Raw genomic sequence first — 26,337 nt, 5'->3', positions numbered from 1 at the left:
GCTCGATCATTATCTTAATAGGCCCAAATTTATAAACAAGACAATAGGTGATTGGGAATTTTTTTCTTTTTCAATTTTGTTCTCAAAATGTCTCTTAAATTTAAATGATTTCGTTCAAGTCAATAATTAATGGCACTAAACAAATTGTGGTCCGCACAAACTATGTTTATCCTTTAAAATTATCCCCTTATTATTATTATTTTGCAATCCTAAGGGAAGATTTTCTGAAATTAAAAGTCGGTGTGTTCCTCACACAAAGCTGTTCCCTATCTGTCACTCACTCGACATTGTATTGATGTAGTGACACTAGGGGTCGCCTTTGAGAGCCTGAAACACCTCTGATCTTTGAGAAAAGACCAATTGGAATTGGCGAGTGGAATTTGCATGCCACTCCCCCAGACATATGGGTATAAAGTGCAGTCGTGGCTTTCCTTCCTCAGAGGAAAGGCCACCCCAGCAACTCCCCACCTCGGTCCTTCTACCTACGGGCATGAGGTTAGCACTGGAGCGATTCTGGGACCCCAATGGTAGCTATTCCACCGGGTAACCCCCCACGGACCTCCCATTCCCCAGTACGCTTGTTTGCCCAGTCGAGTTCAGGTGCACCAAGCCAAGGCACTAAGAGAACTGCGCAAGGGTAATTCTGACCGGGGATTGATGCAGGAGCTGCGCTCAGCGACCAGTGCAGACACTCGGGCAGGTGATGTCCACGCTGGTGTTCCAGGAGCGCCACCTATGGCTCAACTTGGTCGAGATGAGGGAGGCTGACAAGGAGGCTTGACAAGGGAGGCTTGACACCCCTGTCTCCCAGGTTGGCCTATTCGGCGACACCGCCGAGGACATTACCAGCAGTTTTCGGCGGTTAAGAAGCAGATGGAGACTATTCAGCTTGTCCTACCCCGGCTTGGATCGAGATCCCGCACCCTGTCTGCTCATCACCAGGGGCATCCCCCTGTGGCCGTGGCATAGAGTCACCCGCAGGAAGCAGACAACCCCCCGTCTCATGGCCTGCCACCAAGAACCCGAGGAAGGCTTCTAAGCGCCCTGGAGACCCAGGGATGTGGAGACCCGCTGCAGATTTGCAGCTAGTAAGAAGACCACTCCATCCCCTAGTGAAGGGCCGGGGGGAGAATCTTCTGTTCCCCTTTCTTCTGATTTCGCCACATGCCCGAGGAGCTGCGGTACCCACATTCTCAGAAGAAGAGCGGTTTCTTCACTCCCAGGGTCACACACACAGTATTTACGGCCATCGTTGTCACAATCGCCAGACACCACATATTTATGGCAGGCATGACGCTGCGGAGGCTGGCCCACCCAGATGTGGCACAAACACACCCACTCTAGGGTGGTTGTGACTGATTATGAGGACGGTTCCCCTCCTCCCCTGTCACTGAATGGTCCTATGGTGGGTAAGTGCTTCGATGTCTCCTGACTCAGCATGGCCATGAGCTCGGGCTTGAGCCCCGTGAATGTGGTGCCTTCAGCTCCACCCCACTGTGAGGCCCCACCCTTAGGTACAGCCGACGTGATTGTTCCCTTGGTTCCCCTCGCCCGGAGCATGGTGGTGTGGCTTGTGCTACCCAAACTGTCGTGATGACTGACTAGAGCCGTTTGACTTGGCCATGTGATTTTGTTCATCAAGCCTCCGCCCAGGTGTAGACTCCCGTTCAAATGCTGATGCAGAAACACATTTTTACGAGCATCCAGAATCAATTTGTTTCGTAGAGGTAGACCTGAAGGATGTGTACTTCCACGTCTCAATTTTACCTCAGCATAGGCCTGCACAACATCATGGTCCTACATTGACACAACGTAGAGTGATTGACAGATAGGGAACAGCTTTGTGTGAGGAACACACTGACATTTAATTTCAGAATATCTTCCCTTAGGATTGCAAAGGCTTGGTCTGTCCCTGTCGCCTCCACCTTCACGAAAGTTGCAGAGACAGCCCTTGCCCCGCTAAGGGAGGTGGGTATCCGCATCCTCAATTATCTCGATGACTGGCTGATCGCAACTCACTTTCGAGACTTGTGTGCGCACAGGGACCTGATGCTCAGACACATCAGCCGGTTGGGGCTTCATGTCAACTGGGAAAAGAACAAGCTTTCCCTGGTACAGAGCATCTCTTTTCTTGGGTTGGACTTAGATTCAGTCTCTATGATGGTGTGCCTCACAAGTGAGTGCGTGCAGTCGATGCTGAACTGCCTGAAGTCGTTCAGGCTGAGAACGGCGGTCCCACTGAAGCAATTTCAGAGGCTCCTGGGGCATATGGCATCCTCGGTGACTTGAGTCCTGACATGGGCAGGGGTCCCCTTACTGCAAGTGTCCAGATGTGTAGTGGTTATGACAGAAACCTCCAAGCATGGCTGGAGCACTGTGTGCAAGGGCCATGCAGTCGCTGGCTCCTGGACAGGGCCGCGACTGCATTGGCATATCAACTGCCTTGAGTTGCTGGCAGTATTTCTCACCCTGCGGAGGCTTCGGCCGTTGATCCATGGCAAGCCTGTGTTGGCCCAGACAGATAACACGGTGACGGTAGAGTATGTTAATCACCAAGGCAGTTTACGCTCACATCGCATGTCACAACTCGGGAAGCATGACCTGATCATCAGGTTCCTTAGAGCCGCAAGGAAGTTGAATCCTCCCAGACCACGCCATCATTCCCTAATGGGATCTCTCCGTGATCCTGTGGGGCCTGTGGGGAGCCCCGTTTGAGCCTCTGGTGTCATGTCCTTCAAGAGTGTAGAGGACCTGCAGGTGTTCTCTGTCAGCGACAAATGCCTGGAAAACTCTCACATGGTCCTGAGGCGCCGACTGAGCTATATGCCCAAGGTTCCCACGACCCCGTTTTGGGATCAGATGGTGAACCTGCAAGTGAAGCTGCCCCAGGAGGAGGCAGACTCAGCCTTTTCATTGCTGTGTCCGGTGCGTGCTTTACGCATCTACGTGGATCGCACGCAAAGCTTTAGATGTTCAGAACAGCTCTTTGTCTGCTTCGGAGGACAGCAGAATGGGAGCGCTTTCTCCAAACAGATGATTGCCCACTGTTGGCGCCATTGGTTGTTGACGCCATTGCTTTGGCATAAAACGCCCAGGATGTGCCGCCGCCCTTGGGGCTTTGGGCACACTCCACCAGGAGCCAAACAATGGCGCCTCTTTAACAGACATCAGCAGAGCAGTGGGCTGGGCAACACCCAATACCTTCATGAGGTTCCACAATCTCTGGGTGGGGCCGGTTCGTCCCGTGTGTTGTCATGTACGAACAAGTAAGTTTGCAGGACAACTGGCTGGATTTACTGCTTATGTACAGCTCCTTTTGCCTCCTGGAGGGGGAGACGTGCACTTTTTATCCCCCAGCTGTGTTTACGAAGTTGTGGACCCTGGATGTTCTTCCTCCTTAGCCCTGAAGCTGCCGAGTTTGTGGAGAAACTCGATGCTGGCCCAGTACGTGTGCTATTAGGCCCTTTACTGGGTTAGGTTCTCCACATGCACTGTTTGTCTGTATGTAACCCCATGTGATGTATCCTCCACGAGATGGTTTCCACGTTGGTAAACCCATGTATTCTAGGGCAGAGTGCCCTCTGCCTCTGAACACCGTGTTTGTAGAGCTCCGTCCCCTCTGGGTAGAACCTACCACAGGGACTTCTCCACATGCGACACTGCCGACAAAACTCGGTAAGACCATGTGACGTATTTCCCCAAAATTGCCTCCCCCTAGGGCAGGGTGTGGTCTCCACAGTGTCTTCCCCTTCAAAATGGACACCCCCCTGACGTGGACAATTATGGCCCCCAGCTGAACGATTTCCATTCTTATTTGGGGAGAAAAAAAAGGGAAGAGGCCAGTCCCCATTTTTTCCAGTCGACTTGTCCCCGAGGTGCAGGGGACAGTACAACACTTTTAGTAGCATTGGGGGAGGTTACGTGATGCCAGGTGCACTGGCTACGAGGCACGCAACGGTCTCGCACCGGTAGTTCAGCTAGTTGTGGCGTTTCATATAGGGACCATCCATCTCCATCAGGGAATGGAGGTTACGAAAGTAACCAGGACTTCTCAAGACTTGGATATAGTGTAAGTCTCATATCAACAACTTTTATGGTGCTTAAACTTGACAGTTGCCATCACCATGAATTGTTACTGGATAAATAAGAGCTTAGTTTGAAAACACACATGCATGAATTAAGTTTTTTAAGAAAATTCAATGGTTTGTAATCAACAGACTGATCACATAGTGAACCAGAAACAGTAGACTGAATTTAAATTGGACTAGCTAAAATTGGACTGTGCCAACCATAATTCTAAATGACTGCCCCCAGTGGCCAAAGCAGTAAGTGTTGTAGGGCATATGGGTACATGTGAGCTCCATTTTCTGGGTGAAATATCCATGGAGGGCTGCCAAAAGCAATTATGAAGAAAGCTGTACAAGCTGTAATACATTGAAAAGGAATGCCTATTTTTTAAACTGTTCCCCAATCCTAGAGGGAAATATGGAAAGTGGGTTCAGGTTCAGGATCTGAACCCGGGTGTTCTATGCTGCTGATGTAACATGCCACGGGTGAACATAATGGAGCCGATGCAATAATGTCTGATAGGAGATGGCGCTTGTCGGTGAGTATGCATAATGTGGCCAATCCTAGGTTACTGTAACTCTCTGAAACAATATTCATGACTTCCTGCAGGATGTTGGAATGACATGAATTTTCATTTTTGGGTGAACTATCCCTTTAAAGCTTTCTGAAACACCTGCTAAACTTCTACTATTAGAGGCAAATCTTGTGGGAAAAGCTGAGGCTGGTGTTGTGGTAGAGCTGCAAGAGAGGAGAAGTGTTCTCTGGGGAGTCCTGCTCTTTGATGATCATACATTTCATCAAGACCTTTGAAGTCAGGCCCTCCATACAGTTTTGCTTGGCTTGCAGCAAATTCACTTTTTTGGCCTCTGAGCATCTGCAATTACAAAGATCGTTACACAACATAACCTCACTGCCAAACACATGTGATGAACTCTACAGTGCTTCAATTACATGCTGAGCATGACACGAATATTCTCAATCAATATTTCACACCCTTCTCTTCAACTCACTTGGGAAGATGTGTTGCTTCAGGAGTTATAATATATAAATATATATAAATAAAAATAATATTTTATTTATATATAAAATAAATTTTATATATAAAAAAAACAGGTGGTGTCTGCAAACAAATGATGCTAGAGCTTTCCTCCTTACAATGTATTCATTATCATGAATTAAAAATTAAAGATGCTTTAACAGTACTTATGAATCTTGGTTAATAATAATTGTACATACATGTAATACATATTTTAAATGAAAAGTTACCTATGAAAACGTAAAACTGCACAAGCTGGAGTCACGATGATTGAGATCATTGACAATAGGATGTTAAAAATTGGTACTAGTAGAATGCAGGAAGTTGTTTTCTAGTAGAATATTAAATAATATTGAGCTATGCATTCCTGTGTGACCTGAGGCTGAAATCTGATATTGGAGTAGGGTTTGTTGGCTTTAATGAAGGCTTCCCATTCAACATTATTTATCTGCCTCTGGTGGCCTGCAAGAGCAGTTGCATCTGAACCTTCAAGGATAAACATCTTCTTTCCCACTTCCAAGTGGAAAAATGCATTTTTATCTCTGTGTTCCATCATTCCATTTCAACCATTTTATATTTTATATTATGGCCCCAGTTGTCTCCATGTCTGGTACAATATGATTGGTTGTTTGTCTTCGAACAATCTTCTGCAAAGCAGAAATTGATCAACGGCCGCAGGTTAGCAAAACGTCTCAGTTATGTAAGTAATTTCAATTCCATGAGACGAGGGGAACGAGACATTCCATCAATAAACTGATGCATACGGGAAGTGTTCTTCTACACAACCTAGTTGAAACCTTTCTACAATAATGCCAATTCTAATATTGGCTATGTTGTCTGAGCCCTCCCCTTTTAGGCACGAAGCTGTCTGCTATAAAATGGATGCACAAACACCATTCCTCAGAATTTTCTGACTGAGAGACCAAGAGCACATTGCTCGCACCTCAAATAACTCTTAACTCTGCAACCAGATTATGCAATGTCTTGTTTCCCTCGTCTCAGGGAACCGAGGTTACGTATGTAACCGAGATGTTCCCTTACGACTCAGTACACTTTACATTATGTCACTAAGCTGACGCATATGGGGAACAGAGTTCCATCACGCCGCACTACATGACATAATCTTCCAAAGAGGAAACATGATGCCGCAGTCCCATGGGACGGTGACCGACATGAGTATGCTGCAAGTGAATGACCCTCATTTGAAGCCAGGAAATCTTGGAGCACCGTCATCGCGTGGAGTGCTGAACCAGTTTGGCCCACTGCTGAGTATGCCTTTTCCAGCTATTGCTGACATTAGTCAACACTGCTTAGAAAGATGAATGGGGTGTGAGTTCCATGCCCTGCTACTCGCTCGGCAGAGATGTGCCACTACCACCTCTTTTGGGGGGTAGTTGGGCATAACTTTTATCTTCCCTGTGGTCCACTTTATTAAGAAGAGTGTAATCGGGGTCCTGGGTAGCTCAGAAATATTGACGCTGACTGCCACCCTTAGAGTTGCGAGTTTGAATCCAGGATGTGTTGAGTGACTCCAGCCAGGTTTCATAAGCAACCAAATTGGCCCGGTTTCAAGGGAGAGTAAAGTCACATGGGGTAACCTCCTCATGGTCGCGATTAGTGGTTCTCACTCTCAATGGGGCACGTGGTAAGATCGCGGAGAGTGGCATGAGCCTCCACGGTGTCATGCACAGTGAGCCACGTGATAAGATGCAAGGATTGTCTCAGAAGCAGAGGCAATTAAGACTTGTGGAGGACACCAAAGGTGAGTAACTGCACCACCACGAGGACCTATTAAGTAGTGGGAATTGGGTGTTCCAAATTGGGAGAAAAGGGGATACAAAAGAAAGAAAAGAAGAGGGGAATCGCTGTGCAAGAGAGCTGAATAGGACACGTGCCAGGATCTTGTCAGTTCGTTATGAACTCTCTGGAAGAGTGGGGCAGATCTGTGGAACACAGTCACTTGACGGCATCCGGACAGCACAAATCATTCCTCAAGGTAAGATTTTGCAGGCTTCTCTGGAGATTACTTGAGACGAGCTCTTTGACCGCCAGTGAAAGGGCACAAAGCATCTCCTTTTCAGTGGCGCATGCTCCTCACCATCGCTAGTGGAAGGGGTGGCAACATCATCCACTGAAAACTCATCAGATGCAGTGAGAGACATAAGATCATCCCCAACTTCAGAACTGCCAAAAGTTACGAAGCTCATCATGCACATACTATATCGGCATAGACACAATACATGGAGATCGAGGAGCTCGCGGGGCGTGTCATCCCGCTCATATTCGCAGCTCTGCCATGCTTCCTTGTGTGATCCCTCGGGAGTCATGGAAGAGGTGGTTGGGAGGGTGTGTGACGCTGAACCATCCCTCAGAACAAGGGTGATTTGCGAATGCAGATCTCATGCTGATCTGATGGCGGAGTGTGTGCCTTGCATAAGAAAACACTTACGTAACGACATCTTTAAAAAGACGTGAACACATAAGTGGCTCTTTTAGTTATATATATAGTATATATATATATATATATATATATATATATATATATATATATATATATATGCACACACATACACACAAATACATATACACAATAACACAATAGCTTATAAGTATACAAAAGTCCTGCGGAAGCTTTAGACGTTCAGAACAGCTCTTTGTCTGCTTCGGAGGACAGCAGAATGGGAGCGCTTTCTCCAAACAGATGATTGCCCACTGGGTTGTTGACGCCATTGCTTTTGGCATAAAACGCCCAGGACATGCCGCCGCCCTTGGGGCTTTGGGCACACTCCACCAGGAGCCGAACAATGGCGCCTCTTTAACAGACATCGGCAGAGCAGTGGGCTGGGTAACACCCAATACCTTCATGAGGTTCCACAATCTATGGGTGGGGCCGGTTTGTCCCGTGTGTTGTCATGTACGAATAAGTAAGTTTGCGGGACAACTGGCTGGATTTACTGCTTGTGTACAGCTCCTTTTGCCTCCTGGAGGGGGAGACGTGCACTTTTTATCCCCCAGCTGTGTTTACGAAGTTGTGGACCCTGGATGTTCTTCCTCCTTAGCCCTGAAGCTTTGTGGAGAAACTCGATGCTGGCCCAGTACGTGCGCTACTAGGCCCTTTACTGGGTTAGGTTCTCCACATGCGCTGTTTGTCTGTATGTAACCCCATGTGATGTATCTTCCACGAGACGGTTTCCACGTTGGTAAACCCATGTATTCTAGGGCAGAGTGCCCTCTGCCTCCAAACACCATGTTTGTAGAGCTCCGTCCCCTCTGGGTAGAACCTACCATGGGGACTTCTCCACATGCGACACTGCCGACAAAACTCGGTAAGACCATGTGACGTATTTCCCCAAAATTGCCTCCCCCTAGGGCAGGGTGTGGTCTCCGCAGTGTCTTCCCCTTCAAAATGGACACCCCCCTGACGTGGACAATTATGGCCCCCAGCTGAACGATTTCCATTCTTATTTGGGGAGAAAAAAAGGGAAGAGGCCACGGCTAGGGCGGCCTGTCCCCATTTTTTCCAGTCGACTTGTCCCCGAGGTGCAGGGGACAGTACAACACTTTTAGTAGCATTGGGGGAGGTTACGTGATGCCAGGTGCACTGGCTACGAGGCACGCAACGGTCTCTCACCGGCAGTTCAGCTAGTTGTGGCGTTTCATATAGGGACCATCCATCTCCATCAGGGAATGGAGATAACGAAAGTAACCAGGACTTCTCAAGACTATACAAAAGTCCTGCGGAAGTGCTGCGGGGAATCAGGAAGCTGAAGCGGCCCGTTCACCAGTGGAGCGTCAAGGTGGAGTAAATGTTCGACGGAACACTGCAGGGGAGTGGAGAGTCTTCTCATTGCATGAAGATCCTGTCCGCTTACTTGTGGATGTCAACGGCGAAGTAGAAGAGGGATTCTAGATGAGAGATGAATCGCTGTGGTGAAAGAAGAAAATTCTGAGGAATGGCATTTGCATGACTGCTTTTAGAGCGGACATCTTTGCGCCTAAATGGGCGGAGCTCAAACACCATCGCCAATATTGGAATTGCCATTATTGTTGAAAGGTTTCAACTAGGTTGTGTAGAAGGACACTCACCAGATGCGTCAGCTTAGTGATGCAATGTCAATTGTACTGAGTTGTAAGGGAACCATATAGGATTGCATCAAAGTAAATTATATTCATCTGTGGCAAGTCATAAAATGGAGTTTCCTTGCAATCGTCTAGTATCAATGGAGAAAGTATTGAAAGACTGTAAAACCTAAATAGTGCTCACAGAACATAACACTGAGTTTGTGGGTGTGAAGTGATGTATTTCAGCAGTCTTCAGATATTTCTTAAAGGTGTCATATCATGAGAAAATAAAAATGTCCTTGAATAAAAGGTTTTGATGTATTATGAAAACATATTGTAACTTTCAGAACTCAAAACTTGATCCCCAGTCCATTTAAACTAAAAAACAAAACAATTATTACAGTTCTAAAATAACTGGATTTCTGTTTTTCAGAAACTGTAAATATTACTATAATATAGCTGCAAGCAGCAATAATCAGGGCCTGCTATCATTCACTAAGCACAATCCAAAGAGCTCCAGTACAACAGAGGCAGAACAGAGAGGCCAAGGCAGGGTCCAGTGGTTCAGTGGTTGAGGCTCAGGGTTACTGACCAGAAGGTTGGGAGTTCAAGCCCCAGCACCACCAAGATGCCACTGTTGGGCCCTTGAGCAAGGCACTTAACTCCAGGTTGCTCCGGGGGGACTGTCCTGGAAATAACTGCACTGTAAGTTGCTTTGGATAAAAGCGTCTGCCAAATGCATAAATGTAAATGTAGTCCAGAGCATTATCAAAGGTGCCACACAATTGACAAGTCTGAAAGGTGCTAAAAAGATACCTTGTTGAGAGTACAAAATTATTGCTGAGTAACATTGTTGGAACAGCTAAGTGGTTTTGAATTGAATTGATGGTCTACAATTTTGAAAACTACACTTAGCGGGTTTCGAAAACCCATCCTTTAGGGTGCTAGTCCTGAGATTAACACACTGCGCCAGTCTGTTGACATGTCTTAGCAATGGCAAAGAGACATGCCATGCATCAACACACAACTGCATTGGTTAGCATGCTAATTGATTAGCATGCTAAGCTAACATTTCCTACAGATCGCATAGTAAACAATTAGCCTTAAAAATATGCTAATCTATTGTAAGCATGCTAACCTATTACCAGAGGTGTAGTGGTAAAAAAAGAGGTGGGTAAACTATAAATTCTGGTGGACCACGACGTGGTCACCCGGTAAGGTGGGCCACTGCCTACCGGTGTATGTGTATCCTGATGACATCGCTATAGGCTATCATTTGATGGTACTACCAAGGGTATCACTGGTTGTTCCCTCATCATAGGTCACACAATCACTATTCAATTCATACATTAATCTAAGTTCTTGTTAAAGAGACCCAAGAAGGAATAATATGGTTGAAATCTATAAAGTTTACTAAATGACAAAACAGAGAGAACAAAAATATTTAAGAGAGATAGAGAGGGAGGCTTATATCCAGGGCTTCCAATGCAATGCACTTGTACATAATGATTAGGGATTTGGGATTATTTTCATAGTCGATTAATCTGTTGAATATTTTCTCGATTAATCAATTAGTTGTTTGGTCTATAATATGTCAGAACAATGTGGATCAGTGTTTCCCAAAAGCCCAGGAGGATGACGTCCTCAAATGTCTTGTTTTGTCCACAACTCAAAGATATTCAGTTTACTGTCACAGAGGAGAGAAGACACTAGAACATATTCACATTTAACAAGCTGGAATCAAATAATTTTTGCCACAATATCAACGCTGACCGCCACACATTGATTTTTGATTTATTTTTTACTAAGCCTATTTAAAATCGCATTTGATTGCATAGAGCCGTAGCGCATTCGCGCAGCACTAGGCTACCTCTCGCTCGTCCCTCTCTCTCTCTCTCTCACCCGTACCTCTCGCGCTCTCTCTCCATCATGGAACACCGCTGCATAAATCTGTCCAACACAGCACTGTCAGTTATTACTTATTAGCCAGCATGCAAGGAGCCTAGCTAATAAGGAGAGCTAAGTTATTGTTAGAAAACAGCTGGATTTTCGAGGTCAGCACGCTGTATATAGCTGGTAGTAGTCAATATCGATGCACGCGCATGGGAAACACTGGCAGCAGCGCATTATGAAAGACTTCGTCTTAGGTTTAACAACCTATGAAACTAATAATGAACAATATGAAACTAAAACGACATAAGCTTAATTTAAAATGGCTTAGGAACTATCTATTTAGAGGTGGATAAACGCAATTTAGAGGTGGATAAACCCACTTTGGAGGTGGGAAAACGCTATTTCCGAATTTTGGGAGGTGCGTAAACTGCGTTTACGTGCGTTTAGCCTCCACTACATCCCTGCCTATTACACTGTAAAACCTATTGGTTAACCTTACTTGTAGCATGTAAACGGATTGCCTTAAAAATCTATGTAAATGAGCAGGAAATGTTCTTATTTGGCTCAAGTAAATTGAACTAGGAATAGTCCACTTTACTTGAGCCAAATAAGTATATTTACTTGACAATTGGCTTCCTCACATTTTTAAGTAACGTCAACTTGTTTAATTATACAGTGTAGAATTGTAGCTTCCTTAGCATGTCGCTGGCATGCTAACCATCCTAAACACACATTTTCTTTTGAACTATAAATGGTGCTGTCTCCAAACATTGGTGGCCATCTTGCGCTATCGTAAATTCAAGGAATGTTCTATAGTAAATATGTTAGCATTTTGTGAGGAACAGGGTGAATAGTAAGTGTTTATGAATTGAAAATCTGCTGTTTTAATCATGAGTGCTGAATCATAAATATTTATTTTTCATTTTTAAATGTTTCAAAATCCCCAAACTTTGCTTATTGCCAAGATTTTTAATTTGGTCTCAGGCTTTTGGACGCCACATTAGATTTGAATGATATTCCTCTCTCATTGTTCCCTGGCTTTTGTGAATGAATGTCTGTCCAGGGGAGTTTGTGGTCCACAGAGACATTTTAATTAACCAGACGTATTTGTAGACAGAGATCAGAGGCCGTCTGGTCCAGACAAAGCTCTGATGTCTTACACACTTCATCTGTCTAGTTTCTATACACTTTTAGTGCGCTATAACAGAGTGATGGCCCCTAAAGAGTCCAGAAACTGCAGGGCTGTATTGACATGTACTGTACATAATCAGTACTCTTTTTACAATGACATAGAGTAAGAACTTTTTTGTGCAATGCTGCTTCTACACTGGTAGATGTCAGCATGCCATAAACAGAAATATACGTGAACCTCTATGAAAAGGGTCCATTTGGATTTCATGTTGCCTTAAAGATTGATTAACTTAACTGAATATTGGAAAACACTCCAGAACTTTACAATTCTTAACGACTAAACCATTTCTTCTTCCCAAAATCACCAATAAGAAAGTATTCTCATGCATACAGTATATCACTAACCCTGAAATCATTGTTGGAAATGAGTACTGCAAGAATGACAGGTGGATATAAAACCACTCTAGACTCAAAGGGCGGAAGCGAAGGAAAAGTCCGATGTGAACATTCCCACAGGGATTTCTCTGCTTCAGTCCTGTCTTTCTCAAGTGGATGTTCTTAACAGATGTCACACCGAGGGGCTGCTTTTGAATGATTCAGAGTTGCAGACCTGCTAACATCAATGTCCTTTAATAGCTCAAGTTAAATGTCATGAACGCTGCAAGCTTGATTTTCAATCATAAAAAAGGTGCAACTCAATGACGAGGATAACATTTTTGTAATCTGAATATTCACTCTTTTTCATTTAGAGTCATGGTTTAATGCTGGGACAAAAAGACAGATGACCTCAAGATCTCTATAGAAATCTTTGAGTCATTTTCAGATGGTTGGAATAGTTCAAGTTGAAGCACTTTAAATTAGAATATTGGTAACACTTTACATTAATGGTTCCTTTGTTAAGGGTTTGTAAAGGGTTCATTAATGACCAATAATTCATATACAGATGCATTATACAGCATCGATATGTGGTTGTAAACACATAAAAAATGGTGACTGTCATGCAACACTTGTCAAATAGTGAGCCAGTTTACCTGACATGTTATAAATGATTAATAACACATATGGAAACATATTTAGGTGGTAATTGAGGGGTAGTTCCACCTTTCAATCTTACTATAATGGTCTATTTTTGCTGCATTGTTATACAAATCATGAATTAGTTCATTTTATGTTTTGATTAATATGTATAGTATGAATAAGTTATTAAGTATGAAATATTTATTAAGCATTTATAACACGTAAGTTCAAATTGCTCACTATTTGTCAATTATTGCATGCAAGTTTCCATTTTTATTCAAGTTGTTATAACCGCATTTCAGTGATTTATAATGCATTTCTAAATGACTTATTAGTCATCAATAGACCCATTTATGAACCCTTTATAAATCCTTAACAAAGGAAACATTAAAGTAAATTGTTACCAGAGTATATGTGCACAATGCAATAGAATACAAATACATTCCAGCAATTGTCAGTTCAGGTTTAATGGATGAAGAGATGCTTAAAACAAAGTTATTCTTGTTTCTTGTTTATTTGTGAGACATTTTCAAGGCATTGCATTTGTTGACATAATCATAACCAGTGCTTAAAAAATATGCTATTTATATTACCTTTGCTATATTGACTCATATATTGCACAAGTGTTACCAGAAGAACCACTTTTCTCTTGCAAATAGCATTTTAAGTTCTGTTTGAATTGCAGAAAAACAAACAGACCTTAATGGCTGATCGTGAGGTGATGTCTTAGTGACACGGCCTGTCATGGCCCAGACATACTGTGTCTTATTATGGATAATTTTGTGAAAATGTTTCACGAAAAACACATCTTGTAATTTATTTCATTTTATATGCTTGGCTTGGGAAAAAAGATAAACACGAGATTAATATATATAAATATTCAATCTTTTAAAAAAATTGTTTTTACATGCTTATATCGCACTGGCATTAGTCTATCATTTGAGTGCTCATTGTTTGGAACATCAACACTGCTCACAGGACGAGTGTTGCTCTCATGCACACAATACAAAATGGCAAATAATGGAAGTGAAATAATATAAATAGCAAAGCTAAAATCTGATTAATCCAAGCTTAATCAGCATTTACTGTACATTCACTATAACTAATGCAAACTAATAGTCCACAGTGATCTGTTGTGTTTGCAAGAAAACTGATGACACAATCAAAAATGTACTTTTGTAACCCAAAAATAGACTTATTTTGATAAAATGTGCATTGGTGTGAAGGGGCTGCTGATCTTATTGTGGATGTGCATGTGCAGTTGCATCACTTGTTCCTGACTGGAGTAAATAGTATTGTTATAAATCTCCTTCTTTTGTATTTTGATAAAATACAATATTAGGATTAGTATTTCACTGTTTAAAGATTAGCATAATTAGCTTAATTAGCATAACTCCTAAACGGGTCAAAATGACCCGAACTCACAGGAGGGTGAAACAGGCATGTGAGCTCTGCTTTAAACACTTGAAAATATGATTATTTTGCATTTGTATTTGTGCATACAATTTTAATTTAGCTTTCTTAATTCTTAATTGTTTTTCTCAACTATAACAATGCAGCTAATTAACTATTACTTTAAGCTATTTCTTTTGCTAATATTTGCCGCGCTATTTATGTTTATTTAGTTTTTTAATTTCCTACATATTGTATTATTCATACCTATGTATTATTCTGTACTGTTTCGCACCATAAAAGTTTCAAAACAAAATAGGCAGTTTATGTTTTTTAATCTTTTAATTTGTCGTCAATAATGCCGTCCTAATTCCTTATTCTTCCCTAAAACAGCAAAAACTTAAACTCAAAACTCATCAAACTCAAGCGCCGCTGAGCTACGAGATAAGGAAAGACAACAATAGACAAAAGTAAAATAATGTCCAAAAGTGCAATCAGTTGCATTTTAATTACAAAATTAACAAATTATTTCTTACGCCATGCGCACTTTCATACACAGTTTTCTGAAAGAAAAAAAAAAAAAAGAATGCAAAAAAAAAAAAAAAAAGGCATGACGCATCCAATGGGGAAAGATGTGTTGTAGTTTCAGTATGGGCCAGTTGGGGAAGTGTTAGTCTTTGTCAGCTGAAATCATTTCCTGGACGCTCTCTGTGGCCTGTGAATAGTGATAATAGCTCCCACAGAGGCCATGATACACTGATGAAGGCATATAGAATTCCAAACACATGGAATCATGCAAACATGCACAGCACATGCCATCAGAACCACTTATAGCCCACATACAAGAGAAAACCGTGTTTAAATTCCTCAGTCAGACACTCATGTGCATGGATTCATTAATAGACTAAAACTAGCCTGCCACATTCCCTGTACAGTGTAATAGTTAACACAATGTGCGTGGCATGCATTTTAAATGCAATTTTCGTGTTGGTCAAAACACGATTTAAACACATTGTGAGAATATTGCATTGTTTACATTCACTGTGACAGAAACAATGAGACAGATGCAGCACATGATACGAGCCTGATGACTGTATTGACTCAAGTCATTTTTGATTGTATCCCCATATAAAGGGGTTTGCATCTCAAAAGGCCTGTACGTTGAGCATTATAAAGCATTTCAAGCCATATGTGCCTGAATTCAAATCCAGATGTCATACACACAATACTACAGGTACCCACATTCCAAAATGGACAGGTTTGCCTGACATGCCTATATGCTCGAAAGTGATCATTTCAATACATTTCAATGTTTGATTTTTGTTAACTTATGGGTCTCCACTTGGAGTCCAATGTAAAATCTGTTATAACCAATTCCAAAACATGTTTCCTTGCCCAAATATACTCACATCATTCAGCGACGGTAGTGGATGTGGGGGTCTCTTCACACTCATAAACTCATGTATCGTGCTGTAAAGGCCACAGCTGTGACTTTCTGGGGAACATCTCTCAGGCCAGAATTATTCATGTGTTTATGTAAATTGTTGGCATCTTCTGAATGCAGTAGTTACTTGTGGAAAGAGTATTTGCCAGGGAGGAAAAAAACATTGGGTTGTTCATCATTGCTAGCCTCTTTAGAGCTGAAGAATCATTTGAAATATAGGCATGACATGGAGGAAGCAGCTAGCACACTATGCTGCTATATGAAATGCACATTTAGAATATAACTAGATTTCCATCTCCTGAAAGAAATACCGGTGCTTGCAAGGCAGCAGTGTTCATTTAAATAGTTTGACATTTGATTGGCAAAAGACAGTTCAAGGGTAGTCAGATGTTTATTTGATGTTAATGTAATGTCAGCTACTAAGCATTTGTATATTCTGAAATCATATATAGATGTTGCCAGTTTTTAGCACTAAAATCAGGGCAGTGTCATTAGGGAGCACCACAGATAACATATACAATACTGCAATGCAAAACACACAATACCATTATATTCCCAACTCCCAAATTGTTGTTGTAGTGACCAAATGTGCTTCTGGTAACATTGATTTCTCACAATACCTATATAAGTGATATCGGTCAGGTCTTATGAACATTTTGTGTGGTATATCGCTTGTACAGTCACTGAGTACTTTATTAGGAACACTGTGGTCTTAATAAAGCACACAACGTGGTCTTCTGCTGTTGTAGCCCATCTGCCTCAATGTTCGATGTGCTATGCATTCTGAGATGCTCACTACAATTGTACAGAGCGGTTATCTGAGTTACTGTAGCCTTCCTGTCAGCTCGAACCAATCTGGCCATCCTCAGTTGACCTCTCTCATCAACAAGGCACTTCTGTCGAAATAACTGCCACTTGCTAGATGTTTTTTGTTTTTTTGGCACCATTCTGCGTAAACTCTAGAGACTGTTGTGCGTGGAAAATCCAAGGACATTGGCAGTTACAGAAATACTCAAACCAACCGTCTGGCACCAACAATCATGCCACGATTCAAGTCACTGAGATCATGTGAATGTAACTGAAGCTCCTGACCTGTATCTGCATGATTTTAAGCATTGCACTGCTGCCACATGATTGGCTGATTAGATAATCGCATGAATAAAGAGTATATGTGTTCCCATGAAAGTGTTCAGTGAGTGTATTTCGATTATAGCACTTTTAATCGTCTCGTCTCAGTGATTTGCAGTTTAATTAATACGATAGGTTAGGGCAGGGCTAATCAACTGGCGGCCCACGGGCCAATCATCTTTGTCTGGCCCTCCGACTGATTTTTATAAAATTGCCTCACCATCTGAAATACCAGAGCGCTCTCTGTGCCAAACTCAGCGTTCCTAGGCACAATCCTCAGCAATCAGCTGTGAGTTTAACAATACTCAATGGCACATGCAACAGCATTCAGCCATTGTTAGTTGACCAGACCAGAGCGCGTGTTTAAGCTTTTCTGGCGATAGTTTAGCTACACTACTGCTTTGCTAAACATGGATCACAATGTTTAGGTAAGCATTTGATTGCATCTTTTTCAATCAAATTTATATTTATTAAATGTGTATATAATTTGTATTTATATTAATTGCTTAGTTGTGTAGAGTGCGGTCAAAACTACAGATGTAAAAAATGATCATGGCAGTTGTTACAGAAATGTTGTCAGCAGCACAAATGCACATAGGCAACAAAAGAGAAATCATTCAATGAAAATATGCTGAAAAGATTGCTTTTATTGACTATTCTTGAAGTGTCAAACTGGCATGTCTCATCTGTTCAGGGTCTGTAGGCTTGAAAATAAAGTGATAATGTGAAATGGAACCTGCAAATATCCTGATTATATTTGGTTCTATACAGCTGTGAGTCAGCTCACTCAATTACGAACAAAATCAACTCAGCTTGCTCTTCTTTTACCAATGATTATCTGCACAATTATCTGGCTGTTGTGCTTGCAATAGCTATTATGTGCAAATTCACAATATTTGAAATTGGAAGAATAGACATTTTATCTTTTTTTTTTTTACAAAAAGAAAATGGAATAAAATGCATTCTTGAGCAAAAAATCACACTTCTATATGACCATAGTTTTTATATGTGGGTTGATATTGTGAGAGGGATTCAGCAGATCTAAATGTTTCTCCTCGGTTTTCATAATTTGTAAACAATAGCTCTAAAATGTTAAAATGATTATTATGTTTTGTTTTGTTCTGAATTTTTTTTTAAGGAAACTTGATAACAGATGCTGCTCGGCCACGATAACAGACATTGCTTGGCCACGCCCACATCACCTAATACCCCCATCGCCCGACATGTGCCTATGGTGGGTAAAGGACCATCTGAAAGGTTCACAAATGGTGCTAAATCTGTGGATTTTTTTGTTTAATAAGTGTTTAATAAGATCAAACAGTGTATGAATACAATCACTGAGTCTTAAAGACAAGTACAGGTGAAGGAAACAAAAAAAATGAAAAACTGAAAAATACGTATAAACCAACCAAAATGTATACATAAGATAAAGAAGACAAATAATCGAAAAAATAAAAACAACTATATTTTTAACACAGAAAAGATGTATTTATTTATAAGTCAGGGGTCAGGAAAGTTCTACTTTTAGCATATAAAAAAAGGGTATAAATGTTATGTCAGACCAGTAGCGTAGCCAGATAACTCCACCCCTTCCTCTATGTACGGCAAGCCGCATGCGCTGAGTGCACGAAGTGTCCAACATTCCAGACTCAAATTTGACAGTCGAAAAAGTGCATCATCATCCGGGTACTTAAAGTACTGTAGCGTCCCAGCTAAACTTTGCTCTTAGTTCTGATTGGCTGTTCACGTTTCATAGGATTATGGGTACTTAATATTTCTCTCACCATCCAGTAGAAGTGTAGTGCTTTTTGTTAAACGCTTTTGTGAGTTCAGATTGATCTGTGTTAGATTAATTAAGTTTAAACTCTTGTGTATTACTCACGTGTCCCTTATTTCCATGTTGGTATATCAATAAAGGAGATTTTGTTGAATCCCAAAATCTGTGTGGTGTTACAATACACTTATTTTTGCTGCATTATTAATGTTAACATACTATTCGCAGTAGTTACACGAAAAAATTTTGTAGAATAGTGCAGAAGTGTGCAGTGTGGGACGGCAATGTACATTAACCCTGCCATCCCAGTAAAAGCAGACACCTGAACATTACAGTCAAGGTTCCATTCTTTTATTTTTAAGGATGATAAAATGACATATATATCTATATATATCTTATTTTGACATTTGAGCCGTGTGCTATAAAAAGGGAGATGTAGTGTTATATATGAGTTGGTTTGGCTGCATGAATTGAAAATGAATTCGACTCGAACATTAACTTTGATGGTGTCAGAAGCATGTGAATGAGATAAAATATCAGATAGAGAGAGAGATGACAGAAGTGTCCCTATTTTTGAAAGTGTCCATGGTGCGAGCTGTACAGGGAGGGGAGCTGGCTGCTGATGATTTTCTCCACACACAATGTGTTATCACCTGTGATAATGTAGAGACGGAGAATGAAATGACAGTGAATTCACAAGTTATTTATTACCAGTGTAGTCTAGGGCTAGTAGCAGCTCGAATTTCTCACTGAATATGCTGGATTCTGTCACATTATGCCTTCCTCAAAGTTGTCAGAATCTTCTTTTACCACAATCAATATCCTAATTAAGAGTCGGCAACAAAGCAAAAAGTCAGATCAAACATTTACACGCTATTTAATTTGGATGGCCGTCAATGGCCGTTGTTGATCCCGGAAGTAAGTTTACCCTGCAATGGGCACAACAACAACCTCGGAAGTGTGAAATTGGACTATTGCAATCAGCTGAAGAGAAACTTTATCCACTGGGTGTAGCTGTTTGACAGAATGACTGCAGAAAGAAGACTGCTAAACGCACTGTTGGAGTTCACATTAGTCTTTTATTTGTTTTAATTATGTACAGTCGTTTATTTTGCTCACCCAACTTTTTGAGGAGACATTGCCTCCCTTGCCTATTCGGAGAAATCGCAGCTGAAAAGGTGAAAGTGCTTGCTAAGATGATTACTGAAACAAAATGTTTTGGCCCCTGCCAAGTTTTTATCTGGATAATCTGTTCGCTGCAAGAAAGTAGTTAAGGAGCCCTGGGTTAGGGGTTACAAATAAACCCAAACCAAAATGTTGAGGAATATCAATGCGGTGCTGCCTTGCAAGCACTGTTAAAGCCTTTATGTAAAATGAATATAAAGCACATCCACTAAAAAGGTCAGAATCTTTGAAAGAACGGTGCACAGTAGAGTTTCATGAAAAGCAATGCTGAACTGAACTTTTCACTTTTCAGAGAGTTCAAGGGTAGTTGGGGAGCTTTTTATGTTACTGTAATATCAGCTACTGTAAAACAATTCTTGCACCTGCTTTTGTCACACTGAATTTATATATAGAGAATATTACCACTTTTTATCACTCAAATATTCAAAATATTCAAAATACACTTAATCACAATTTGTGAATGAATCAAATTTGAGAAGTGGTGGTATAATATTTAATATATAAATGTTTCACATTTTCTTGTTAGTTGAACCACTAATTCTTTGAGGTTATATGGCCATATGGATAGTGCAGTTTGCGGTCCTGGATGCTGATTGGACAGCAACATTCCAGCTGTGCTAAAATACAAAATATAGTAACAGCAATGATGCAAGAAACCTGTTCACCAGCTGCTGTGTATTTCACAGCGTAGCACATACTAACCTTAGTTTACATATCAGGGACTAAATCTTCCATCTCAATTAATTTTCTTAAAACTTAACAACAATTTATGTCTTTGTATTTCTTGTTATCAAATAACCATTATTAAAAACCAAGTAGGCGCTCTACGCTTCCAACACAATGACATGGGAAGTTGACATGTGGTTTCTGATAGCTCTGGCACCCTAGGATCGGATTATGCCAATTAACTGACAAACATCATCTCCAATCAGACATTTTTGTATCGGCTGCAGTATGTTTACCTTCTCCAGTGGGGTGTCCGGAAGTATGTTGCGTGAAAAGCGTGAAAGTCCCCGGTTCGAATCCCACATTGAAACCAGGAAGTAATCGTGTATAATCAGTGATGTTTGAGATTCTAAGGTTGCATTTTTCCATCTAATGTAACATTTGTACTCCACTGATGTTTAGGCTTATGTTTAGGGGGTACAGTTTATAAAATAGGCATTTCTTTCACTGTATTACATTCTGTACACTCACTTCACAACTCACTTTTGGCACCCCTCCATGGATATTTCATCCAGAAAATGGAGCTCACACTTGCTCATGCAGTTTGAGTTTCCTCTAAGACATTTTGGTGCCTACCAACATGTCCGGGAGTTATAAAGTTTACCAGACAAATTGGAAAAGAAGCCATTAGTTTATTTTGTGCTGTAACGTGACTACGAATAATATGCACTAAAATAATGGCACAGTCAAGTCAAATAAAGAATAAAGTTTTGTTAATTATATCTTTTCCTTTAAAAATCATGGAATTAGAGTCTAAAAAAACATTCAAAACCAAAACAGAGAACGAATCAAAAAGCTAAACTGCATTTTGCCACATATCTCTATATTTCTCACTTTGTCAAATTTCTTCCTCTTTATTTTTTATGACTATTTTCCTCTGATTTGACTTAGCACAGAAGCAGTTTGCTGCCGATGTGAATTCAAATGTGTACAGCGTTTCTCTACAGCTTAATGCGATTCTGTTAGAAGTTATAAGGCTGCTTTTTACCCACTGTAATCGTAGATTAGGACTTTGCAAGCTGTTGGGAAAGTTTAAACCTCAGTGGCAGCAAAGCGCTGTCATCACTGGGATGATGTCATCAATGGTGTAACTAAGGGTGGGCGGGGTGGGCCTGGCCACCCAAATTAGACCCAGACCCACCCAGAATATTAGAGTTCATTCTTTGACTTCAACTATATTTGTAAAATAGTTTTAAAAATACATTAATTCTGATATCTGAAAGTGTGAAAGAAATGTAAGTTCTAGCGGGAAGACTAGCAGCTGTATATCATCACATCATTAGTTGGGTAATTCCTAGCAAATCACATGTAAGCCATTGCTTTATAAGTCTGCTCACAATCTATCACATTGCTGTTTCAGTGTGTTAACACTGCAGCCTCCACCACCCCACCACCACCAGTTGAGTCCCGTCCTGCACGGGGGTATGTTCCTCCCCCCTGCCTCCTATCTCCGGTAGGATATGACGTTCCGAGTACAAATTCTTCAGACCGCCAGACAGGGCCTACGCCAAAGAGATACATTACTTTTCTGTTTTATATTCATCTAATAAATGTCATCTTAAATTTCACTCAAGACTTCTGCGAGACTTCCTGATAGAACTGTTGTAATGCGCTGCTTCTCTGTTTTTAAGGAAAATTTGGTTTAAAAAAATGTGGGCAAAAACCACCCATAAGTAATTTCGTGGCTTCGCCCTTGGACGTCACGCTATACACTTGTGGAATCAATTAAAGGGGTTGCTGATGCATCGTGTTGATATTTTCACAGGACATTGTGTCAGACCATTTTTTTATTGGTCAAACAATGGGACGTTTTAAAGACTAAGGAAACCCAGCAATACACCCAACAACATTTAAAGATTTGGCCGCTGGGGGCAGTGTTTCGAATTTCGGTAAGCACAGACAAATTTTAGCTAAAGAAAAATGAACCTACTCATTTCACTGTGAGATTAATCTAATGCTTAAATAATAATACATTGAACACTAAGGTATTAGAGGCCATGCACACGCGAAATTCCTGCTATGATCGCTTGCTGATTGAATGCATGTAATATGATTCCTTCAGTCACAATACAATAACATTACATGATAATTCATTGAAATAATTTTTCCATTGGATGTTTTCCTGGCCTTTCTGTGACCTTTTACAGAGAGAAACAGAGAGAGAGAACGAAATTACTCAGCAAAATTCTGTCAAGCAGACAGTTTTATTTTGTTAATTTTATGACTATAATAAACAAAACTTGTTCCCTTTCCATTTCTTTGTATTTCAACTCCACTGTGTCCCCTTAAAGGCAGCATTATAATCTACAACAAAGATGTGTGTGCCCTGTAATTTAATGTATGAGGACCATCACATCCTGAAATTGACACACACCACAAATTCTCATAGCAATCTCTGACAGTGATTTCTCTGAATATAATGATGCAGAAATAAATTGTGGCAAGCGATATTAGATTCTCACCCTCACACTTAGAACGCATTGCTTAGCTTTTAAAAGTGGCCGGCTTTCATGACTCGGGGGAATATAAGATGTTCTGATGAATTGTACAATATCACATATCCCGTTTGAATACATGAAGAACCACTTGGGTTTAATACAACAGATAAGATATTAAGAGAATTGGATTTTGCGCCAATATCCCTAACATCTGTATATAGCCGAGAATACTTGATACATAATACAGTTGTGCTTAGAGGATTTGTTTACGCTAACACAGACACCATTGCTCGACAATAGAAAAATGAAAGGGATTTCTACCAATGCGGAATCCATCTATGAGTCATTATAGGAAATCATCAGCTGTCAGAAACGACACTAATTACATATTGAATGCTATTTTTCTCTCTCGAGGACATTAACCAATTGAACTGATTGAATTAACATATTGAACAAAACAACGTACTGCATTCCATTCCAGTCCAATCCGATATATGTCTGTGAATAAAGGAAAGGCATTTTAATGATCCAGTGTTTTGTGTACTGAAGCCTTTGAAAATACCCTACGCTCAGATATTCAGAAAGTGTGCTGTTTTTCATGTTGTCTCTAAAGACAACTTGGCACTTGCTATACATGAATGTTCAGAAAAATCTTCTCTTTTTAATGCTTTAAATGGGTGCTTCAGTTACAAACAGTGATGCAAATTATATTTTGTTCTTAAGCGGAGGCAATTTTGCATAAACAAAGGCTAAGAGTGGTGCATTTTATCCAGTTATCCTGAAAAGGCCCCTTGTGTTCCCTAATCAAGCTGCAATCATCTGTTATGAGATCTTTGGAAGCTCATTTGTGAAACATTTTACAGCGTTATAGAAAACACAACTGGCCTGTTACCCAACGTTACCCAACCAAACACAGCTATTACAACAACTTACATTTATATAGCGCTTTTCTAGAAGTCCAGCTTTAACTCAAAGCGCTTCACATGGTATAGGGGGAATCTCCTCAACCAACACCAATGTGCAGCATCCACCTGGATGATGCGACGGCAGCCATTGTGCACCAGAACACCCACCACACCACACACCACACACCACACACCAGCTATTGGTGGAGAGGGGATGGTAGAGTGATGTAGCCAATTCAGGGATGGAGATTATTAGGAGGCCATGATAGATAGGGGCCAATGGGGGAATTTTGGCTAGGACACCAGGGTTAAACCCCCTACTCTTTACAAGAAAGTGCCCTAGGGATTTTTTTTATAAAACCACAGAGAGTCAGGACCTCGGTTTAACGTCCCATCTGAAAGACGGTGCTTTTTTTTTTTTTTTACAGTATAGTGTCCCCGTCACTATACTGGGGCATTAGGACCCACAGAGACTGTAGGGTGAGCACCCCCTGTTGGCCTCCCTAATAACACTTCCAGCAGCAACCATGGTTTTCCCCAGGAGGTCTCCCATCCAGGTACTGGCCAGGCTCAACCCTGCTTAGCTTTAGTGGGCAACCAGGTGAGAGCTGCAGGATGATATGGCTATTAATTGAATTAAGTATAATTACTAGAGCTTGATCGTTTAATCAAAAGATGTGCTGATCAGATTGTGACTTCATCGGACTGGAGTTTGGAGTTGACTTTTGGCTAAGGGCTACCTTCTAAATTGAGTCTATTTTTTTTTTTTAAAGATTTAGCAATGACTAGGTGCACGGAGCAAGGTAAGTGCTTTGAGTCTTTCTCAGCACCCAAGCCTCGGGATGCGCTTCTGCCTCCCAACGCATTATTACCTGCCCCCCAGCTGCAAAGCCCCACCCGGTACGTCAAAAACAATCGTCCCGTTAGTGCCCCTCGCACGGAGCTTGGACGTCGCTATCCAACAGGTCGCGTTGGCTGGCCAGGACCATCCGACTCGGCTGCTCGGGTCGCTGCTCGCCACTCATATTCCGGGCGACCGCAACATGACGGCGGACGCACTGTCATGACAGGTCTCGCTCAGCGGAGAGTGGAGGCTCCACCCCGAGGTGGTCCAGCTGATTTGGGGCTGCTTCGGCAGGGCACAGATAGATCTCTTTGCCTCCCAAGACAACTCCCAATGGCCCCTCTCGGTACAGACTCGTTGGCACACAGCTGGCCCCGGGGGCTGCGCAAGTACACATTCCCCAGTGAGCCTTCTTGCACTGGTGCTGTGCAAGGTCAGGGAGGACGAGGAACAGGTCTCCTTAGTGGCTCCTTACTGGCCCACTCGGACCTGGTTCTCGGATCTCACACTCCTCGCGACAGCACCTCCCTGGCGAATTCCCCTGAGGAAGGACCTCCTTTCTCAGGGACTGGGCACCCTCTGGCACTGCACCCAGACCTCTGGAACCTCAATATCTGGCCCCTGGACAGAACGCGGAAGACTTAAGCGGTCTACCACCTATAGTCGTAGACAATATCAACCGAGTCAGAGCTCCACTAGGCAGCTTTACATCCTCAAGTGGCGTCTGTTCGCAAATTGGTGCACTTCCAGATCTGAAGACCACAGAGATGCGCAGTTCGGTCAGTGCTTTCATTCCTGCAGGAGAGGTTGGAGGGGAGGCTGTCCCCCTCCACCTTAAAGGTGTATGTTGCTGCTATCGCAGCCCACCACGATGCATTGGACGGCAAGTCCCTTTGTAAGCATGACTTGATTATCAGGTTCCTTAAGAGGCGCCTTCCCGGCCAAGCCTGTTCCCCTACTGGAATCTCTCAGTGGTCCTTTCAGGCCTTCAGAGACCCCTCTTCAATCCGCTTGTTTCAGTCGAGCTCAAAGCGCTCTCCTTGAAGATGGTCCTCCTGATCGCGCTCGCTTCCATCAAGAGGGTTGGGGACCTGCAAGCGTTCTCTGTCAGCGACACTTGTCTGTGTCTGTCTGTCTGTCTATCTATCATCTCTCTCTCTCTCTCTCTCTGCCTGTCTCTCTGTCTGTCTATGTTTTTTTTTGTTTGGTCAAATTACTAATATTCTCTTGTTTAACATTGTGACTGTGAGAAAACTCTAAATGAAAATAAAAGTGTTCTAAAAAATAAAATGAA

The sequence above is a fragment of the Xyrauchen texanus genome, chromosome 6 (genome assembly GCF_025860055.1).
Source record: "Xyrauchen texanus isolate HMW12.3.18 chromosome 6, RBS_HiC_50CHRs, whole genome shotgun sequence".
Lineage (NCBI taxonomy): Eukaryota > Metazoa > Chordata > Actinopteri > Cypriniformes > Catostomidae > Xyrauchen > Xyrauchen texanus.
This window is presented reverse-complemented; position numbering follows the sequence as displayed.